This window comes from Otolemur garnettii, unplaced genomic scaffold, assembly GCF_000181295.1.
Source record: "Otolemur garnettii isolate 467f Iridium unplaced genomic scaffold, OtoGar3 scaffold00087, whole genome shotgun sequence".
In the NCBI taxonomy this organism is placed as follows: Eukaryota; Metazoa; Chordata; class Mammalia; order Primates; family Galagidae; genus Otolemur; species Otolemur garnettii.
This window is the reverse complement of record NW_003852482.1, coordinates 1,188,760-1,194,517: the sequence shown is the minus strand read 5'-3', so window position 1 is coordinate 1,194,517 and position 5,758 is coordinate 1,188,760. Positions and strand designations below refer to the sequence as shown.

Sequence of the window (5,758 nt, the reverse complement as noted above, 5' to 3'; positions counted from 1 at the left end):
GAGGAACCGCAGCCGCGTGAACCCCGAGGGTGGCTCTGTTCGCGAGAGGCGGGAGGGCGTTTTTGATACACACGCCGCGGAAGCGTCGACCAATGGGCACCCGCTGCGGCTCCTCGCGCGCTCCTGGTAGGCTTTCGCATCTGTCTGTCAGGAGGCCGAAGCAGACGTGGCCAATCGAGGCCCGCTGTGGTTTCCTGCGCGCTCGCCGGTAGGCTCCCGCGTCAGTCCGTCAGGAGGGTGGGCCGGCGGCGGCGGCGGAGGCTGCAGCCGCGGCGGGGCGGGCGCTTAGTTGGCGGCGTGCGGCGACCGTTGGGTGAGGCGGGAGCGGATTCGGCTGCGGGAATGGGCTGCGGGGCAGTGGCGGGGTTGGGGTTGGGGTTGAGGTTGAGGCCGGGGCTGGGGGAGGTCTGGCCGGGGGCGGGCCAGGCCGCTGCTGAACTAAGGGGATTTTTCGGAGCGGCGGGGCCGGAAGCGAAGTGAGTGCGGCTGGCGCAGGAAAGTTCGCGAACGCGCGCGGCTTTTCACGGGGCGGCTCGGGGTGTGGGACTCGCGTGGCCCCGGGCGGCTTTCTCAGCCTTCTGCGCCCGCGAGGTATCGCTGTCCGCGGGCAGGGCTTCTGATCCCCGTGCTGGGCGGGGACAGCGGCGCCGACGACGACCACCACCCCAAGTCCGTTCGCGCAGGGGCTCCTCCGGTTCCGGGAAGCTCGCTCAGGGCCCCGGGGTGTCTCGTGTCCGCGTCTGTCAGAGCGCGGCCCAGAGCCCTCAATGGATGGCGAGGGCGTGGACATAGGCTGACACCCAGGGCCAGCGCCCTGGGGGCTGCAGGCAGGGGCCGCGCCGGGAGGGGCGAGCCCGGGGTCGGGGCCGGCGAGCAGTGAGGCCGGCCGAGTCCTGGTGCTGCCATACCTGCCCGCCACGTTGCTCCTGTCAGCCTCGCGCGGGATTGCGTCTCACCTGCGAGGAAGGTGGGATTTAGTGACTCAGCCTAAAATTGTTGAACTTTATTGGCCCTGTACGAATTCCTTTATTGCAGTATAATTTTCATGTCGCACAATTCACTACTGTCAGTACTGTTTAACTTTAGACAAACAGGAACTTAAGGTCGCTTTTCTGCAGCCCTGTCCGAGCAGTGGACACGCAGCGTGACTCTGAGTGGTAGTGTCCGGGCGGGAGAGTGCAGAGGCCTGGGTCTGACTTACCTTCTGGCATAGGGGCAGTGGACTGTCCATGGTAGTGACACAGATCATGGAGTGTGCTGGAGGTGAGCAGTGCCAAGTGTGGGGCTGGGCTCAGGTGGCACTGCAGCCAGGCACTCTGGACCACACCACTGTCACCTTTTCAGCTCTTGCCCCTTGGTCCAAGGACCAAGGTAACTGGGACCAACTGGGGCGAACTGCTTGCTGGGAGGAGTTGGGTGCTCCACAGCTGAGCAGGGGGAGACTGTGCTGGTGGCTGTGAGGCTGGCAGGCTCAGAAGCCATTCGGCAGTCAGCAGGGGACCTAGTCTGAGTCCTGTGTTCCTGGTCCCTTTGGCTGCTGAGAGGAGAAGGGAGAACTCTGATGGCCGGGGTAACAGCAGCTTTGTGGTCAGATTCTGGTTGTCAGTAGAAGGCAAAGCAGCGGGAGAGGAAGAGGACTCAGTGTCTGCAGGAGTCCACCTGTGTTACTGAAGGGTGGCGCGTCATGAGCTGAGATGGGGAAGTGCAGCTCCTGTGGAACTCCCAGGGGCAGCTGGAGGTGCAAATCTGGGGTCAGGGGAAGTCAGGTCTGAAGTTGTCCCTTTGGAGCTGCCATGTCCTGGTCCTGGTGGGAAGAACATTGAGCTCATACTTGGAGTAGTAAAAACGGAGGGTGGTCATCTGGGTCATGAGAGACGAGGACTGAGAACAGACCCTGCTGTGTAGCCACATTCTCTGATAGGACAGAATTAAGGTTGTCAGTAGCTTTATTTTTTATTTTTATTTTTTTTGGCCAGGGCTGGGCTTGAACCCACCAACTCCGGTATATGGGACTGGCGCCCCACCCTTTTGAGCCACAGGCACCACCCCTAGGGTTTTTTTTTCTTCCTTTCTTGAGGCAGTGTGCCGTGGCATCACAGCTCACAGCAACCTCAAACTCTTGGGCCGAAGCGATTCTGTTGCCTCAGCCTCTCAAGTAGCTGGGACCACAGGTGCCTGTCACAATGCCCAGCTATTTTTTTGGTTGCAGTTGTCATTGTTGTTTGGCAGGCCTGGGCTGGATTCGAACCTGCCAGCTCTGGTGCATGTTGCTGGCGCCCTAGTCCGCTGAGCTACAGGTGCTGAGCCAAGTGGCGCCAAGCCGAGTAGCTCTAGTTTTTAATTTAAAAAAGCTAAATGTATTGATTGTGTGAATAAGTATCAACTAACTACTTGGTTTTTTTTTTTTTTTTTTTTTTTTTTGAGACAGAGCCTCAAGCTGTCCCCCTGGGTAGAGTGCTGTGGCATTACAGCTCACAGCAACCTCCAACTCCTGGGCTCAAGGGAGTCTCCTGCCTCAGCCTCCCAAGTAGCTGGGACCACAGGCACCCGCCACAACACCTGGCTATTTTTTTTTTGGTTGTAGCTGTCATTGTTGTTTGGTGGGCCCGGGCTGGATTCAAACCTACCACCTAGGTGTATGTGGCTGGCACCTTAGCCACTTGAGCCACAGGCACAGAGGCTCAACTAACTACTTGTAAGACCTCCTGCAACATTTGCTTTTGATAATTTTGTATAAACAATTATTTGGAGTTTAAGTTGATATCAAGTTTCTATTTGGTATTATTGAATCTTAAAAAGATGGGGTTCCGTATAAAATTACAGTTGTGGAGTAGTTACTAGTACTTGGGGGAGGTGTCATACTCATGGCTGTGTACAGATCGAACTTCTTGAATAGTACCTCAGTGGGCTTGTTAAATAAGTGGTTAAGAACTGGTGTAACCAGGTGAACTCTTACATGGATCTGGTGTTGTATAAAAGAGTAGTAGGCTGGGGTGGCGCCTGTGGCTCATAGGAGTGGGGCACCAGCCTCATATACTGGAGGTGGCAGGTTCAAACCTGGCCCCAGTCAAAAACTGCAAAAAACAAACAAAAAAACATTAGTAGGCTGTTGGTGGAGATGGGAATTTGAGGAGTTTGAATCTGCAGCATTTGGGACGTCCTGGTATCTGCCTGTGAGAAAAATGAGGCTGGGCATTTATTGGTGGCAGAGAAACCCCCATAGTAGCCAGGTCCCACCATATCTGATTTGGTATTATGGTTTTGGCAGTGTTGGACTTTTGTCACAACTCACCCTTTTGCAAGTTATTCACTGATACTACCAAACCATGTCACCTCCAGTGTCTGCACATTAGATCTCAGCTGCTTGGGCGGCGCCTGTGGCTCAAAAGGGTAGGGTACCAGTCCCATATGCCAGAGGTGGCGGGTTCAAACCCAGCCCCAGCCAAAAAAAAAAAAGATCTCAGCTGCTAGGTGACTCCAGCTCAGTCAGGGTCTCTTGTGATTTCTTTCAGGAGAAATCCTCTCCGTGGAGAAATTTTCTGTCATTGGTCTGCTTTTTCCCCAGGACAGTGGCTCCCAGGTTGGAGCTGGGTGTGTAGAGGGAGCATGTAGCCCCTGCTCCACCTTCAGCAGAGGGCTGCTGGATGCCTCCCACTCTCTCGTGAGAGGGTGTCAGGGGATCTTCTATGTTGAAATCTCATGTTGAGCATTTTCTTTGCCATTTTTAATTTTATGAAACTGGATTATTTTTGAGAAATGTGCATAGATATATCATATTAGGATTTCATTGTTTTATTATTTTAGTTATTTGGGAATAGAAACTCCATTTTCTTGTTTTGCTGTGCAACTGATAATTGTATATCCAGATGTATTTTCATCTATCTTTAGCACCCCAGATTGCCCTTCATACCCCTTGTAGGTCTCACTCATCCCTAAAGGTAACTGCTGTTCTGACTTCTATTGTTATATATTCATTTTGCCTATCCTTGACCTCTATAACTGGAAATATTCCATAAATGCTATTTTGCATCTGGTACAAATGGCCTCTTAACAAAATGATTTTGCATCTGGTACAAATGGCCTCTTAACAAAATGTATGTCTGTTGTATGAAGTTAATGCATTTACATTTGGAACATATTTTTGGGAATGAATTCAGTGTGAAATCAGGGACTGCCTGCGTGATCATTCACACATGGAGATAAGTCATTGCAGTCTGGTATTGTTTCTGTTTTTAACAAACTAAGTCGATGGAGTTGGGATTTTAGAGTAAAACTGATGTGGAAGTCTGAAGGACCAGCATTGCGTTTTATTTGCAGGTTGAATTGCTAATAAAATCTGACCTATAACAGCCCTTGTAAGTAGGAAAGGCAGGAGCAAGCAGCCTAAGCTGTCTGCCCTGCACCAGGTCTCGGTGTCCATGTTGACCCAGATAACCATGGTGAGCAGTCAAGGGAGTCCTGCCTCTGCTGTGCCTGGTGTGATTTCAGATGAGTAGGCCACCAAGAGTGCCCAGGGTTAGCCAGAGGAGGTTTGGATAGAGGCCAGGCTTCACAGAATTTTTATTGCAAAGTTGGAAGAAATCGGAGTACTGTGTCAGGGGATTTAATGAGTTGGTGGGTTTCACTGTGTTAAAAGTTTTGGCATGGCAGTTTTGAGAATTCATGGTTTTCTTTTTGTGTGTGTGAAAGACCCCTGGCTAGAATGCCATGGTGTTATAGTTCACAGCAACCTCACACTATTGGGCTCAAGTGATCCCCTTGCCTCAGCCTCCCGAGTAGCTCAGAGTATAGGCACCACCACCATGTCCAGCTAGTTTTTCTTCTCTTTTTTTTTTTTGAGACAGAGTGTCAAGCTGAGTGCTGCGGTGTCATAGCTCACAGCAACCTCCAACTCTTGGGCTCAAGCAGTCCTCTTGCCTCAGTCTCTCAGAGTGTTAGGATTGTAAGGCACGCTGGCTAGTTTTTCTATTTTTCATAGAGATGGGAGTCTCGCTCTTGGTCAGGCAAGTTTCGAACTCCTGAGCTCAGGCAATCCACCTGCCTGGCTTCCCAGAGTGCTGGGATTACAGGCGTGAGCCACTTCACCCAACCCAGGATTGTTTTCAGTTCTTAAAATGTATTTTTGGATGAGATTGAAACCACTGTTTAAGGAATCCCTTTAGCACCAGGAACCCCGGAGTGCAGCATGGGCATGGGTAAGACCTGAGAGGTCTTTGACTGGCTGTGTGGGCTGGTGGCTAATGCCTGGTAAATTTGGGAGACTCTGGGGTTGCTGCTGTGTGTTTAAAACAAGAGTAAAGATCCCCATCATCCCAGCTGTATCAGGACATTGTGATGCCAAGCCAGGAGGAACAGCAGGAGTCCAGGTCCTCTTGGGTGGTGGCCTCTTCCCTCTTTCATCACTGGAAAAGAAAAAAAAAAGATGATTTTTGTGGTTCTTTTGTGTTTGAAGGAGTAAAAAATTGATGCATTAATAAAATGGACTTAATATACCACAGAAGATGTGGCCATTTACCAAAAAGTGTTTCTTCAGCAATCTTCTGCTGTGTTTGGGAGGAGTGTTGACATGAAGAGAGTAAAACCTCATCTGAGAGATTTCATGGGACACTAGTCTGATATTTTTTAAACAGAGAATGATCACCCTAAAGCCTCCTATCTCACTCAGGGATCTTCATTTCTTTTATCTTCTTGCCCCATCTGTATATATAACAGGACCATAGTCACAGAGGGGTACGTATTTTTTGTTTTTGTTTTTTTT

At 50.9% G+C, this 5,758-nt stretch overlaps 1 protein-coding gene across 1 annotated transcript in view; it reads left to right on the top strand.

The window, feature by feature from the left end:
* The first annotated feature begins 240 nt into the window (after positions 1-240).
* TRAF2 (TNF receptor associated factor 2) overlaps positions 241-5,758 on the top strand; it is a 37,763-nt gene continuing 32,245 nt past the window's right edge. Inside the window, exon 1 of the mRNA XM_012808281.2 lies at positions 241-313. The gene's annotated coding sequence lies outside the window, so the exon portion shown is untranslated. The remainder of the gene's footprint in view (positions 314-5,758) is intronic.